This window comes from Nicotiana attenuata, unplaced genomic scaffold (genome assembly GCF_001879085.1).
Source record: "Nicotiana attenuata strain UT unplaced genomic scaffold, NIATTr2, whole genome shotgun sequence".
Taxonomy (NCBI): domain Eukaryota; kingdom Viridiplantae; phylum Streptophyta; class Magnoliopsida; order Solanales; family Solanaceae; genus Nicotiana; species Nicotiana attenuata.
The window spans coordinates 1317826-1334724 of record NW_017670274.1 but is presented as its reverse complement, the minus strand read 5'-3'; positions in this window follow the sequence as shown (position 1 = coordinate 1334724).

Here is a 16899-nt window from a genome sequence, read left to right as displayed (position 1 = left end):
GGGGAACAAGCAAGGAATCGGGTTCCAAAAGAAAAAAGGCTCCCTACAACCGACATAGCAAGTATGTTACTATTCCTGCTAACAGGCTTTGCACTCATTGTGGTAATACTGGTCATTATAAAGATTCTTGTAAAGCAAGGTTTCAGTTCCAAAAAAAATAAAGTTTTTGTTGAAAAAGTATCTACTGCCAAGGAACCAATTTCTCTTAAAAGAAATGTGTGATGCACGCTTGTACAAAAAGAAGTTTAATCCGCCACTTTCCTCGTTACAAGGGACCTAAACTTGTTTGGGTTCCTAAGTCTAATCTCTGATTTTCTTGTGCAGGCAGCACTGAAATGAAGTTGCCAAAGATGGTACATGGATACTGGCTGTTCTAAACACATGACTGGAAGTACTGATGATTTCCTTTCACTCAAAACCCTATAAGATGGGAGTGTGTCTTTTGGAAATGGCAAAAGGAGATATATTTTGGGAGTTGGAAAGATTGGGAAGACACTCACTCTCTCAATTGAAAATGTGTACTAAATGAATGGCTTGAAATACAGCCTGTTGAGTGTCTCTCAAATCAGCAACAAAAGAAACAAAGTGTAGTTCTTATCAAAGTCTTGCACTGTTACCAATCTTATGACTGGTGAAATAGTTCTGGCGGCAAAAATATTTAGAAACATCTATGTTGCAGACTTTGAGTCTCTGAACAATGGTGATCTTACATGTTTGAGTGTTGTTGATGATGATGCTGAACTGTGGCACAAAATATTGGGACATGCAAGCTTTACTATGTTGAACAAGTTAATCAAGAAGGACCTGGTTCATGGGTTGCCGAAGTCAAAGTTCAAAGATCACAAGCTGTGATGCATGTGTGAAAGGGACGCAAGTCAGGTCCTCAGTCAAGCCAAAGAAGGAAGTGAGCACCTCAAGGCCACTAGGTCTTCTCCATATGGATCTGTGTGGACCTATGAGGATGCCCAGCGGAGAAGAAAAGAAGTAAATCTTCGTTATTGTTGGTGACTATTCCATATTTACATGGACCTTGTTTCTCAGAACCAAGGATGAGACCTTTCCAGTCATTGCTGCCCCTGTGAAGCAGATTAAAGTGAAGATGAGCCATAATGTTGTGAGAATAAGATCTGATCATGTTACCGAGTTTGACAATGCAAAATTTGATGAATTCTGTGCTGAAATTGGTATAAGTCATATTTTTTCGGCTCCCAGAACACCCCAACAAAATGGTGTTGTAGAGAGAAAAAATAAGACTCTTAAAGATATGGCAAGGAAAATACTAATTAATAGTGGTGTTCCAAAGAGCTTTTGGGATGAAGTAGTGGATACTGCTTGTTATCTAATAAATAGGTGCATGATCTGGTCCCCCCCTCAACAAGACCCCGTATGAATTGCTAAATGGGAGAAGACTAAGGCTGACTTATCTGAGAGCATTTGGATGTAAATATTTTGTTCTCAATAATAGTATGGAAGCGTTGGGAAAATTTGTTGCTAAAAGTGTTGAAGGAATTTTTCTTGGCTATTCTTCACAAAGTAAAGCATACAAGGTCTACAACAAAATGACTCAATGTGTAGAGGAAAACCTACATGTAATCATTGATGAATCACACCATTCAAGTGGGAAGGATTCACATGATAAGTATGATTACGATGGAGATTATTCAAAGGTACCTGGAGAGGTCATTGATATGGCAAATGGGAAGGCAAATCTGATAATTCAAGTCAAGGAGTCTAGTGAAGAAGATGCAGTAGAACCTCCAGCTGATTTGGAGGAACCTGACCCCTCCGTCACAGCAACTGAAGCTGAAAATAGAGTTGTTGATGATGTACTAGGCACCCTTAATGCAGAGCAGAGAAGTGTTACTCACACTTTCATCGATGCCAATGATGGGTCTCACATGGTTGAACCTGGCCCCCCACACCCTGAGACTCAGGTGTCTAACTGGAAGCACGAAAGCTCACATCCTCTCCAAAACGTAATCACTCCTTTGGATTCAGGAATTCAAACTAGATCAAAGACAAGAAGCATGTTTACTTTCTCGGATTTCTTGTCTCCAATTAAGCCGAAAAATATCAGGGAAGCATTGAAAGATGTTGACTGGATTGCTGCTATGCAAGAATAGCTCCATCAATTTGAGAGGAACAGTGTGTGGCACCTGGTTCCTTGACCTTCAGATAGAACATTCATTGGAGCTAGGTGGGTGTTGAGAAACAAGCTTGATGAGTTTGGCAATACAATAAGAAATAAATCCAGGCTGGTGGTTCAAAACTATAGTAGATAGGAAGGAATATATTATGATAAAACTTTTGCTCCAGTTGCAAGAATGGAAGCCATCAGAATTATTATTGCTTTTGCATCTCATATAAAATTCAAATTGTTCCAAATGAATGTTAAGAGTGCATTTCTGAATGGATATTTGAAGGAACCAGTTCTTTTTCAAACAACCACCTGATTTTGAATGCCATGAGCATGCTGAACATGTCTCCAAAGCTTGACAAGGCCTTATATGGATTAAAATAGGCCCCTCGTGCATGGTATGAAAGGTTGTCTAGGTTCCTTCTGGAGAATTGCTTCACTAAAGGAAAAATTGACAACACACTTTTTCTAAAGAAAAGAGGGAGGAACCTGCTAATTGTGCAGGTCTATGTTGATGAAATCATCTTCGGTGTAACAAATGATTCTTTGTGTGAAGAGTTTGCAAAGCTTATGGGAAGAGAGTTTGAGATGAGTATTATGGGGCAACTAAACTTTTTCCTAGGACTTTTAAGCAAACCTCTAAGGGAATGATGATAAGTCAGCAGAAATACATTAAGGAGCTTCTGAAGAGGTTTGGGATGGAAAGTTCAAAGACCATTGATACCCCTATTGCTAGTGTCACTCGTTTAGATATGGACGAACCTGGTTCCCCTGTAAATGAAACCATGTATAGGGGTATCATTGGATCTCTCTTGTATCTAACAACCAGCAGGCCTGACATTGTGTTTAGTGTTAGGTTGTGTGCTAGATTCTAATCAAGTCCTAAAGAATCTCACTTGAAAGCTGCTAAAAGAATTCTGAGATATCTCAAAGGAATGTAGAACTTGGTCCTCTATTATCCCTCAGGAGATAATTTCGACTTAATTGGGTATGCTGATGTTGATTATGCTAGTTATCTGGTGGATAGGAAGAGCACATCAGGCATGACTCTTTTTCTAGGATCCTGCTTGATTTCATAGGGTACAATGAAACAAAATTATGTCGCTATCTCTACTGCAGAAGCTTAATATGTAGTAGATGCCTCATGTTGTGCTCAAATACTGTGGATCAAGCAAAAATTAGAATATTTTGGTGTATTTTCTGACTGTGTGCCACTGCTCTATGACAACACAAGTGCCCTCAATATGGCAAAGAACACGGTTCAACATAAGAGGACAAAGCACATTGATGTGCGACACCATTTCCTGAGGGACAATGTTAAAAAAGGACTCATCTGTATGAAGTTCTACAAGACAGAGGCCTAGGTAGCTGATATCTTCACCAAACCACTGAGCATAGAACATTTTGAAAAGAATCGACTGGAGCCGAGTTTGATCAAATTGAACTGGAACCTAGTCCCTCGATGACTGGCTATGAAAAGATGGAGGTGAATTGCTAAAAAGTATTTTCTGGAAATTTCTAACTCGGTTCTATCCTGTTACAGGTAAACACGCATGAAAACTACAGGAAAAACAAGAAGCTAATGACATTGCAATTTGTTAGAAGGATAATGCTCATATTTGCAAATTAGTCAAGGAACCTAGTTCCCATTACTCAGGCTAGTAGTTCCTCTTACACTCATACGCATTTTGAACTGCTAGTATGCCACGTCATTAAGTATTCTGCCCTTTCCCATATCTCTTAAACCTAAACTCATACCCGTTACAAACCGACCCGTCTACCCGTTCAATCGCGTCCATCTATAATCGATCCCTCTTTTCCCTTTAAATACCCTCAAAAGACAAGTCTCCCTCATAACTGTCTATATCAAAGCCATCAAACTCTCCCTCTTTTTGAAAAACCTCTTTTTTGTATCTTCACTCTCTAAAATCCACCATGTCTTCACAGCAATCTGAGTCTCCAAAGGCCATTACTGAAAATCTCTGTTGTGTCTTCGTCCCATGAAGCACATCCATCAAGACCAGAGCCCTAACTTTCACCTGCCGAAACCCCAATTTCCAACCAACCACCACCTACCATCCCCTCCCCCACTCTATCAAGTTCTGGTTCCCATCGCAACCGGAAAAGTCAAACTCCTAAGAAGTTTGTTGCTTCGACCTCCCCTTCTGCTACCACAGAGAAAATGGAAGTAGATGGAATGGGTGAAGTAGAAGAAGGTGCAGAGGTTTCTAGACAACGCGTTGAGGAAGAAAGTATTGAGAAAGTGGCTTTCACTGGTCTGGGTAGAGATAGTGTGGCTTCTATGTCAGTATCTGGTGTATTTGACACCCCCACAGTTCAAGGGTTTGATTTGAATGTACTGTCGTGATTAGGTAGTGCTCCACTTGCTCCTACTGATTTTACAATGTTTGTAAATGTGGGTGAGAAAAAAGATATGGAGAATATTTTGTCTGTTGCTGCTGAAGGGAGTCCGGTTGGGGATTATGTATCTGTTTGTGTGAATGTTGAGGTTCGGGGGGAAGAACGAGGGAATAGGGACCTGGTGCCTCAAGGTGACGCGACACTAGTTAGTACTACAGGGAAGCCAGGTCCCTCTGCCCAAGAGGAGTTCTTTGCTCTTACTTGGGATGAAACTCCATGCACTACTAAACAACCCCTTGACAATGCTGACCCTATCCCTACACATTCCCCTCACCTTGATGTAACCCCATTAGACATTTTGTACCCTGAAATAAAGTCTATGTCAAAAGAAGAAGGAGATGAAAGTGAGGAGGATTATGATAATTTATTTGTAACCCGGTTTATCGCTGCTAGGAGTGGTGGGACAGCTACTCAAAAGTTTGTTCTTAAAAGATCCACCAGTAGGCAGCAGAAAAAGGTTGCCCTTGAAAATGCTTTAAAGGAGAAAAAGAAGAGAAGAAGAGTTGTAAAGAGTAGACTAGTTTATGAGGAGGATCTGCCTCTGGCAAATGTTGTGGAAGTTGATGATGAAGAGATGATTGAGGAACGTGCTTCCCTTTGTCGGTAAATTTTCTGAGAAGACTTATCATCTGTGAAACAGAAGAAGGTATCATTTGCAAATGTTGTTGAAACTGGTGGTGAAGAAAGTATTGAGAAGAAGGAGCCTGACGAGAAGGAGAAGTCTGCCGGCAAGGAGAAAGGTGTTGGGAAAAAGAAGTTTCTCAAGAGAAAGCCAAGTGGCAGTGAGGAACCTTGTTCCTCAAAGAAGGCCAGAATTGATGTATCTGAGATTGAAAGGAAAGCAAAGCTGAAGAAGCAAAAAGTCCTATGGGGCAGAGTCTTTGATACTAATATTCTTGACAAGTAAGGTATGAGGCAGTTGGTTGGAATATGCGAATTCCAAAAGTGGACACATCTCTTTACTATTCAGAGTCCAAAAGTTTATGAGGAGGAAGTTCGCAGTTTCTAGGATGATCTGTTCATTGTAGAAGGTGACACCATCTTCGTAAAGATCAATGGGGGTGGATTTTGTGATTGATGCGGCTGTGCTCGGAGATATTCTTGAGGTGCCTGCTGAGGGGCTCTCCACAGTTTAGGGGACCTGTTCCCCAAGTTTCAGGAAGCTTATTCTAAAACCTCAAGCTGTTCAACAAGGGGAACAAGTGCACAAGAAGGCACTGCTTCCATAATACCAACTCCTGTTCGAGTTGGTGAGCAAGGTCTTGCTACCACGAGCTGAAAGGCGATCCATTGCAACTATAGCGGACCTGGTTCTTATGGAGGCATTGAACAGACACACTGTTGTCGCGCCCCCTTTTTCTTGCGAAATTGGGTTTCGATATTTATGGGACAACTCCTTTTTGAGGGGGTAGGGAATTAGAATTGAAAGAGTCGCCACCTAACAGATTAAGGTGTGTTAGGGCACCTATTTGCAGATAACTCTGTTACCAGTTTACATCACCAGAGATCGGGTAAGGGCTCGAAATTACCTCGAGGGGAAGGTGTTAGGCACCCCTCAAGGTCCACAACAGTGGGTCCCGACTGAACTAACTTATGAATTAGTCTAATAAGAAGCGAGGGAATTACTTAATAGGGATGGGGGGGGGTCCTAAATCTTTTAGCCTAAAGGATCACCCCGTGCAACATAAATAATACTTCGTAACTCCCTTGAGTCGGGGTGTTACTCATATTATTCAGCGGGCACAGACTATCATCTCCTGCTACCAGATTACTATCTTTGAGTTTTTACTTAAATCGCTCTAATCAATTCTAACTCGTACCCTATGCGTTACCAATTCTAACACGCACTACTCGTCCCTTACCTATGGTCCTGGAGGCATTGGGACCTCTACTTGGGATGGTTCTAGACTCAGCTTAGGTTGCTCAAAATTGCAAAACTAAGCGACAACCAAAACACATTGGACTTTTCATGCAAGAGCAGATAAAGGCTCAAGTTAGCCTCCGCACATAAGGCAGCGAATGCACGCAAAACACATTGGCGTGTTGACAATTTAGTTAGTTAAGTGTTAGATCCTATAGACATAATTTCTACGTGATTCTGGATTTTTAAACCTGCTGACAGTAATTTCTGAGTGATCCTGTAATTGACTACTGATTTTAATTAGAGCACTTGAACCTACAGGCAAGTTATCTAAGTGACAATTGATAACAGAAAAGCTCAGAATTATTACTTATTCCTATAGGCATGCTTTCTAGTGGTAGTTAGCAAAGCATTCATGCAGAATTCCCGTTTTAGCATTTGAAAAAAATAGCTATTATCCCTATGAGCGCGAGTTCTACCTTTGGTGATTGCCTGTTCATTGCCTCCTAAGGATATGCATATTAGCTAAGTGATCATAAAAATTGATTAAGCCTATAGACATGATTTCCAAGCGAACGGGTATGAATTTGATTATTGTATTTCCTAAAGACATGGTATCTAGGTGCAGTGGTGTGAGACATGAAGAATGTTCAGAATTACTTGTTATGATCCTATAGGCATGATATCTAATGAATCAGAACATGTTGAAGGAATTAAATCCTATAGGCAGGTTATCTAACACACAGTAGCGGAACGTATTGAATGAAATAAACACCTATAGGCATGTTATCTACTGATCAAATAAACCTATGGGCGGGATAGCTAACATATAGTAGCAGAAAATATTTGAAAGGAACAGACACCTATAGGCAGGTTTTCTACCCATTATCATTAAAACCAAGCCCAGTTTTCCCAATTCACTATTACCCCAATTGTTATTACAAATACTTATTACAGACCATAATCGAATGAATAAATTACAAAGCATATAACTATAGGAAGCCTGCAACAAGCCCAAATGCACCTGGATAGCCCAGGCCTTTGACCCATAACAGCTCCAAGGCTCACTTTCACAGGTACACAATAATCAGTGGTGAATGATTCACCCATAGCACATAGAACCCAGATCTCTAATGTGTCAAAGTTCCTAAGGGCTTCAAGAGCCCAGGGCAATGCTCACACTAAAGAACAAATACTTAGAAACAGTTTAAAGGAGATTGGAAACCAAACCCCAGTGTGTCAGAGTTCACAAGAGTCTCACATGGACCCCGAGTAGTGCTTACACTAGGGAGGTGAAGGAGAGAACCTAAAGGATCTAAGAATAGGAGTTCAAGGCAACAACACATAGGGAGACAATGGTAAAGGACAGATTTTTAAACAGGTTTGATTTTAGGAAAAGCCATCATAACAGAGTTCTAAAACACAAAATAAATATATGCAGAATTGTATTAAGACAAATTGGCAAGATTTGCAAAGTTGTTTATGCACAGATGCATAGTACTTGATAAGTTAAAGCCTGAACGGCCTAATTAGGCTAAGTGTACATACTAACATTTTTAGGACAAGTTGTGTTTACTCACCATCAACATTCAGACATAGTATGAAAGCATGAGCTAGTTACCCAAGAGTCACACAATCATATGGATTAAAGACATGCTAAAAGACAGGTTATCAGGATACATGGGTGACAGAACAGGGGTTCAACATTGATCAAACATATCAAGACAAACTCCATAAAAGGCTCAAAAATAGGTGAACTAACAAGTATTCTAGTGTTACCCTAAGAGGTTACTAGAAATTCAAAGCAAGTGCAGAAATAACGAAACTACATACAGAAAACAGATTAGAGGGTATTAAGATAAACACTTAAGAGGATTCATATTATTCAAAACAAGCAGTTTCATAACTAATAGTGTTAATTAGAGAACTAAAAGGACTCAATCAAACATGCAACTGACAGAATCATGCTCGAGAAAATAAGCCTTAAACACACCGAATCATGCTTGAGAAAAAGATACTTTGAACACACAGAATCATGGACACAAGTCACAGATGCATAAGAATAAAATGGCGAAGGTACGGTAACTCACCAGTTATGCGAGGAAAGCAAGAATAACACCACAATATTCGAGAACCCAGAATATTTGGCCTTGGCTTTCCGCCGGCCAAAACCAGAGATAGAACGAAACGGCAAAGAAAACACAGAAACAGATCTTAAGTTTTTAGTGAAATTATAGTGATTTTTCTGGTCTGTTCTAAAGGGGAAAGGGGAGGGGTTTATATAGTGATAAAACCGGATGCTTAAACAAGGAAAGTAATTGATGAAACATAGGTAAGGAAAGAAATCGAGTAAACACAGACGAAGAAAGGGGAAAATCTCGCATGCCAGTCAGTAAAACACATAGAAAAGGAAAAGTATCGAACTCCAAACCCTAGTTAGGGTTTTGAACTTGAAATCGGACAACTGGTATGAAGGATCCAGTTCATCTCACGTATATGGACGGAATATCACACAAATCTTCGAGATTGAGTTGATTCTCGTCCGATATAGAAGTGGTATTTGCCAAAATTAGGCAAGTACCTAAGTAATACCAAAAATCGAGTAACCAGTACCAAGGAAACCAAATATGGTAAGCGAATAATAGTGAAATCCCATTATCAACGGGAATTGAAGAGGGGATTTGGGGGTGTGACAGCTAGGGTTTTATAGAGGCAAAGAGAGCCTTAAGAGAGTTTGAGGGCGGAAGTCTTTGAGAAGTGAGGATTAGGGTATAGAGGAGGGACATGAGGGAAAAAGGGCATTAGCTGTGGGCCGTTGATCATTTTTGATCAACGGCCAGGATTTAGGCGGATTGGGGTTGGGTTTAATGAATGGGTATGGGGTAATTGGTTAAGTGTACTGGGTTATTTGATTTGGGCTAGCGGATTGGACTAGGATTTAAGTAGTTGGGCTGGTTTGGGTAGCCTAGGTCCGAAAATAGGAGGAATTTGGGGCTATTAATTAAATACCCATTTTGTTTAATAAATAATTTGTAAAAACGATAAATAAAATAGCAAAAATATCATTTGTGTGTAAATGTGATTAATGACAATAATTTAACCTTATAAAAATATAAAAGCTATTTTTTTACAAAACCAAGTAATTATAAGTATATACGGACTATTATTGCAAAATGTGCAATTTTAATCAAAAAATGCGAATGTAATTATAAAAAATAAAATAAAAATATTTAAACTCTATAAGGGAATAAATGATGATTTTAGATGATTAAATCATCATAGAAATATTATGAAGGATAATTATTGGATTTGTACAATAAAAAATGCATAAATAAATTGATTTAAAGCCTTTAATGCTATGCCCTTGTACATAGCATTAAAGCACGACAATCTTCGATGCTATGCCCTTGTACATTAGAGTGGTACATGAACCGTACAGTAGGATCAAATCCTTTTACATATGGGTCCGGCATATAGCCGAGGAGCGGCTCAATCAGGCCAGAATATTTTAGCTTTTCAAACAAGTTTGTGTAGGATTCTCCAATGGGCGTGAAATTATCTTTTTGCCTTTGTTTCCCTCCATGCCCCAGTTTTCTAGGGTTGTTAGATGCTCAAAAATGCTGTGGAGGAAAAAGTGCATTATGCGGTGCTGGCACTCGCCATGAGGAATGACCCAGTGGTTGGACAGATGGTCGGACTTTGTTCGGAGGATAATGTTGGGGTGGATTATGTGGAGCTCGGGGAAGTTCATGGGGTCGGTATTGAGGATGAAAGCGTTTAGCAAGAATGCCCACTGGATCCTGTCATTGGCGGGGCTCAGCAACATCTTTTCTATCAATGGGAGGACTGTCCCGAGAAACTTGTTCGTTCCATCTGAACCAAAATTCCCTAAAACTTTCTTTGGGTTTCTTTTCCATCTGAGATAGGGAGGAGCGGTCTGGGACAATGTCTATATTATACTGAAAGTTTCGCACAAAATCTTGAGCCATGTCATCCCATGTATGCCACTTAACGACATCTTGACGATTATGCCATTCCAAAGCTGCCCCAGTCAAGCTCTCACTAAAATACGCTATCAACAAATTATCTTTCTCGCCAACACTTCTCATTTCACTGCAATAACCCCTCAGATGGGCTACCGGATCTCCACACCCATCATACAAGTTAAACTTTGGCACTTTAAACCCTTTCAGCTTTCTGGACATCTCATCTTGCTCTTCTTTTCCTGTGAACTTTTCATTTTCAACATGAGGCTCATCCCGAGGGCTCTGCTTGTATGAGTCATGAACCTTGTGGGCAACCTCTGAGGGGTAATATTGGGCATCATGAGCTTTGAGTGGGTGTTCATTGTTGGATCTATGAAGGGAAGATTGTTGAGAAGTTGTGATCATGGGGGTAGTGGATATGACAGGAGGGCAATTTTGGGGAAAGGTAATTGGAGGACAAGTGATGGAGCTACTAGGGTGGTTGGGAAAGCTGTGATAAGCGGGTGGATCTGGAGAGTATGGGGGATCATCTGGCACTATGACCGGAGTTTGGGTAAGGGTAGCATCAAGGAAGCTAGGTGGTGGCGGGGGTGGTTCCCTCCCAGTCATCCAAGCCCGATACATATCCATCATGTGTTGTCTTAACATCCTTACCTCATCAGCCAACCCAGTGTCCTGTTCAACCAATTGCTTTCGGGCACCTGTATCAACCAACTCAATTCTGTTGTTATCTTCCATTGCCTCTTGACTTTATGTTGTAGAGATGAGTTACTACTTCGAGAACCACAAACCAACCACATTTCTGCTATGAAGATATCAAAAGGAACAAAATGGGGTCATCCCGTTAGCGTTAGGGCATTTAACAGCAAAAATATCACATTGCGTGCAATGCACCTAGCAACAATTAATGGTTCTAGAATGACTTCGAGGGTCATAAGGTCACTTGGCATCATCCCAATTTGTCCATTTGAATCTTCTCTTTTCTTTTCTTTCCTCGCACTTCTTAGCTCGCTCATTTTCTTTCCCCTTTTTTTCTTTCTGATTATCGCTCTTTTTCTTCCTTTTCATTTCTCACATCCCATAATTTCACCATCTTTTTTCTTCTTTTCAATAATTCGATCGAACCCTATGTAGGTTGCCTACGTATCATGACCCCGCATGAATCAGATCTTTGTGTAGTTCTGGAAAATCGAAAATAGACTAAACAAACTGACGTCCTCTTTTTTTCTTAATGACTACTTTGACGAGATAAGGGAAATAAAAAAACAAATCTCTTTTTTTTTAAAACTCAAGCTTAACGGGCATGTGTTTTTTTTCTTTTTTTTTTCTTTTGAAACAAATACTCTATTAAGGAAAAATCCTAGAAGAGAAAAATATTTTTCGACTTTTTTTTAGGAAGGAAATCATGTTGTTTTCTTTTTCTTCTATGTACAATGTCCTAAAGTTCTAATGAAAATAGAAGGATTTTTTTCATTTTTCATTAGTTTCCCAAAGAAGAACCTCAAAAGAAAATCTTTTTGGATTTTTGAAATTAATATTAACTTCCTAAGGAGAAACACCTCAAAAGATATTTTTTTTTTAAAATTCTAGAATTAGTATTCTAAAGAAAACTTCCAAAGGAAATAAAAAACGCAAAATCTTTTTTTTTTTTTTTTGGATTTTTCATTTATAACACACTTTTTTCCAATACAAAAATAGTAAATACAATAACAAAAGACTCGATATTACTGTACAAAACTAGAAGGTAAAAGACAACATAAAAAGAAAAACAGACTCAAAACATAAAAAGAAAAATCTCCTTAAGATACCCCTGAATGATCCTGACTGGATGGTCTCGGGGTGTCTGTCATGCTCAAACTCCAGTAAGTAGATCCACAGCTGTATGACAAAACATCAAACCAACACTATGTGAGATAATAATACTCCCTACTGGACACATTCAAGACATGATTTATTTTTGCAAAAATGGCTTATTTGGCCAAAAGGTGGCTAGAAGTGCAAAATTTGGCTAAGACCCCGCAAAGCCAAGAGCTTAAGATTTACTAGGAAGACCGGACCCTATGTGGGTTGCCTACGTATCCCGCCCCGAGAGACGAGAATCAGGTTCGCATAGTTCGAGTAGATTGGATACAGGCGAGAATAAAAAAATAACTAATTTAGAGAAAAATATGTTTTTGTCTTGTCCTTTTTTTTTTTGAAAAATGATGAAACATGTAAACTCTTTTTGGATTTTCTTTTTCCTCTTTTTTTTGGATTTTTTTTTTGAAAAAAAAATAAAAAAATGATGGGAAAGTGCAAAATCTTTTTTGGATTTTTCATTTTTTCTTTTGTCTTTTTCTTAACAAAAATGTGACATAAAACATAATTGGGCCCTCCTTACTTTATTTTCACACTTCACGCTCTCTTTTTTTTTCATTTGCCCTCAACTATCATTGGTCCGCCAAATGACCCTTTTACCCTTGAAAATTGCAACATGTAGCACATAGACGCATCAGGATGGTCTGTTATTTTGGGTACACCTGTCCTAGACGGACCCAACCCCTGTATTGAGTCCCCTAAGTCAAATGCACGTGATGCAACAAACGCTCCTACTATGGATCCGGCATGAGGCTATGTTATTCTAGGTTTAAAAATCTGGGTTTATTTGTGCTAAACCTGGCTTACCCGAGCGGACAGTAGAGCCGAGGGGGGCAGCGTACCGGGAATACAGAAGCTTCACCGGCTTTGCAACTTGTCCGAACCTCGTTCTAAAATTGGATTGACTCTAATAGAAGAGAAGTCACACGAAGTGCACACATCTCAGATGATTTAGAAGACTCAGATAGAAGAGGGATTCGTAACAATTTATATACAATTCAACAATATCAAAGCGATAAAAAGAAATATTTAGCACATTACGCCCAAATAGGTAAATAAAACCAGATAATAAATAAGTCAAATATAACAATTATTCTAAGCTCGAATTCTTGACCCTGAACCAGAGATTCTGGATTCTTGTCCCCAGCAGAGTCGCCAGAGCTGTCACACCTCCTTTTTACCTACACCCCGGGAGGGTATAAGGGAGTTTTTTCCAACTTAAAGTGACAATCGAAACGGGATCATTTTAGTAAACAATTCAGAGTCGCCACTTGGGATAATTTTATGGTGTCCCAAGTCACCGATTTAAATCCCGAATCGAGGAAAAGATTGACTCTGTATTACAGTCCGCGAACACAGAAATTCGGGAAGGAATTCAGTTAATCCGGGAGAAGGTGTTAGGCATTCCCGAGTTCCGTGGTTCTAGCACGGTCGCTCAACTGTTATTATTGGCCTAATTATCTGTTTTTAGAACATTTTTAAACCTATATGCATTTTAACTTTATAACCGCTTTTATTCGTTTTAAGGAAGATTTTAACGTCGTCTAAAACATGTCTTTGGACCGCGCCACATGAAATGCACCCGCAATCGGAAACACATTTTATTCAACGTTACTAAGATTTGGATTTGGGTCACATGAAATGCACACCCGAGTTTAGGAAGGTAATTTTAAAATTACGCGCCTAAAGCAACTACGCGTTTTTTAACTTTGCGAGGGACATGAAAATTTGTTAAATGGCACGCCTCGAATTCTAAGGATTCAAAAAGAAGTAGTTAAATGAGGGCCACGCATTTGGAGATTTTATTTGGCATGGCGCACCTCAATTCCAATTTTAAAAGGGAATTTAGACTAATTTTCGGAGGGCCATAAACTATTTCTATTTAATATGGCACGCCTCGAATCTAATTTAAAGGACTTGCCAATTAATTAAATGACGTGATGAATTTAGACCCAATGTGAATAATATGCACTTACTAAAAGAGCCCAAAGAAATTATGGGCCCATTGTCCCCCATGACCATTTTATCAATAATTAAGAGACCATAAATGGGCTCCAACGTGAAGCCCAGAACTAGAAGCACCCAGCAAAGGGAACTCAGCACAACTGGGCCCAAAATTGTAGCCCGAGTCAGTGCTTTATACATCAATCATCGCAGGAAAATCCACATTGTAATGAGAAATTTAGAATTGGACAAACGACTACTAACAATAGGCTAGTGCAGCATTTTTAAATCATCCATTTGAATTTCCAACAAAAGAGAACAACTTAAAGTTTTAAGTAAACTTTATTCGCGTGCTAAATCCTGATTTAACACTAGCACACTTAAACAGCCATATGGTCTCAACTTGTTAAAAGAAATATGCGAAGAACTATACTAGGCTGAAACACTTTCAGAACAAAACCAGAATCGACTTCCATTTGAAATCCTTTATTGAAACAAAATCATCACATGAACAAAGGGGAGAGGTTAGACAACAAACTCCTAAAATTACTAATCTGTGCTTCAAACCATTAGAAAGCAAGTTTTAAAGACTAAATGGAAAGCAGAATACGAATCGGTTGTGTTGGACTCAACAATCTGAATTAATACATTTGAATCATAGCCATGAAAGGTTCATCCACATCCAAATAGTTTCAACTAATCAGCTAATAGCCACAGTCCTTAATCAATAACACATTAAAGGTCCAAACAGCCCTGAATCACTACATTCAAGCAAACTCAAATCCAAAGCTCAAAATGAAATACAACATTAATGATATAAATGACTACACATGATGAACTAAACTGAAGAACACATGAAGAAATAATAATGAAATCTAGCAGTAATTTGACAAAGAAACACGTAGCAATTATCATTTCTCTTCAAGGTTGGTTACATGACTTTCATCTTTGCATTTCACATGCTATTCGGGAGTCAGTACGTACCTGAATATAGCAAAAACAGAATCAGAATCCAAATTGGAGATTCCAGAAGTAAACAGCGACAGCAATAAACAACAGGAGCAGTGATTCAACAGGAGAAATAACAGTAGAAATCGACTCAACCCAGCAATGTAACAGTGTTTTCCAAATAAGTAAACCCAAACCAACTTTAAAACATCCAGAATTCAACTCATTTTCAGCCCAGAATGCCAAACTCTCAGAGTTTCAGTGATCTCAACTGGCTATTAAAACTAGAACAATCAAAACCCAAGCAAGAATTTCAGTAGTTTATCAGAAAACCCCAAGAATTTATAAGCTATTTCAGAGTTTCTCCAAAGGAGCAGCCGTCTTTGATTTTTCCAGACTGACTTGAATATCAAGTAATGGTGCCTTTATAGGCAAGCTATTAGGGCAGCCTAAAAGAAATCAGATTTGCACTTCTACCCTTTTGATATTTTCATTTCAGCTCAAATACCCCTAATTCAAAAATCAAGCCTTCAAATTAACCCCCACCCCAGCTTCCTAGAAGCTTCCCTAGTTTGTTACTGAAATATTCCCTACGTTGATTACCCATATTAATCCTTAGAACCCTGGAAATTACCCCTCCAACCAAATACGGGTCAAGTAGACCCAGTAGATTGAACCAGCCCTGGGCTTAACAAAACAAACTCGAATCCCTACCCAATTGGGCTTTCTGATTTCAGACACCCAATTATCATTGAGAGTCGAACAAATTGGGCCCGAACAAATAAAAAAAATCTAACCCCTTCTTTAACAAAATTAAACCAAAAACAACTTACGATTATCACTTATCCAAAATTACTGATTGGGGAGACAACAGAAACAGAGAAGAAAAACAAAAGAAAAAGAAAGGATGAGGGTGGAAGAGAAACAGAAATCCGGAAAAACCTGAACAAGGAGATACCTAAGGTTGGAGGTGAAAGGGGTTCGAGAAACTTGACCGGCGGCTTCCGATTTGAACCAAAAATGAGTATTAGTCGGGTTATTTTCGCAAAAACAACCGTCTAATACTCATCTTGGGTCGAAATCCCTTCCAAGCTTGGGAAACACGATCCTAGGTTCTTGCATGATGAAACAGGGGCGAGAAAAGGGATTAGAGCTCCGCCTTCGATTCCAGATTCGACGAGATTGAGGGGGATTCGAGGGGGGTTATATTAATACTTGGAGAGAGGAGGATGAGAAGGTTCAGGGATGTGATTTTCGGGTGGTTTGGGGTGGTGCAAGGCGGCGGCGCCACCGGAGATGATAGAGGGAATTTGAGGGCTGCTGATTAGGGTTCTTGGATTTTCAAATGAAAGAGATGAGAGAGGGAGATGAAGGGATTTGTTTGAACTAGGTTAAGACTAACTGGTTCGGACATATTAATTATAATAGGAGAAGCAATTTTGGTCGTTGGATGCTGGAAGATGAAAGGCCAAGATCAATTTAACTTAGATGAACTCGAAAGGACGTCGTTTGAGTCGAGGAAAGGCTGGACAGGGTCGGGGACGGGTTTGGGCTTGGACTGGGGCGGGTTTTGGGGGTAAATAGATTGGGCCTGGGAAATTTAATTTTAATAGCCCAAAAATCACACTTTCTTTTTTATTCCTTTTTCTTTTCATTTTTTCATTTTTTTAATTTCTTTTAATATTAAAATTAAAAATAGAACCTAAATTAATTCCTAATCAAATTATCCTATCCAATTAAATTAA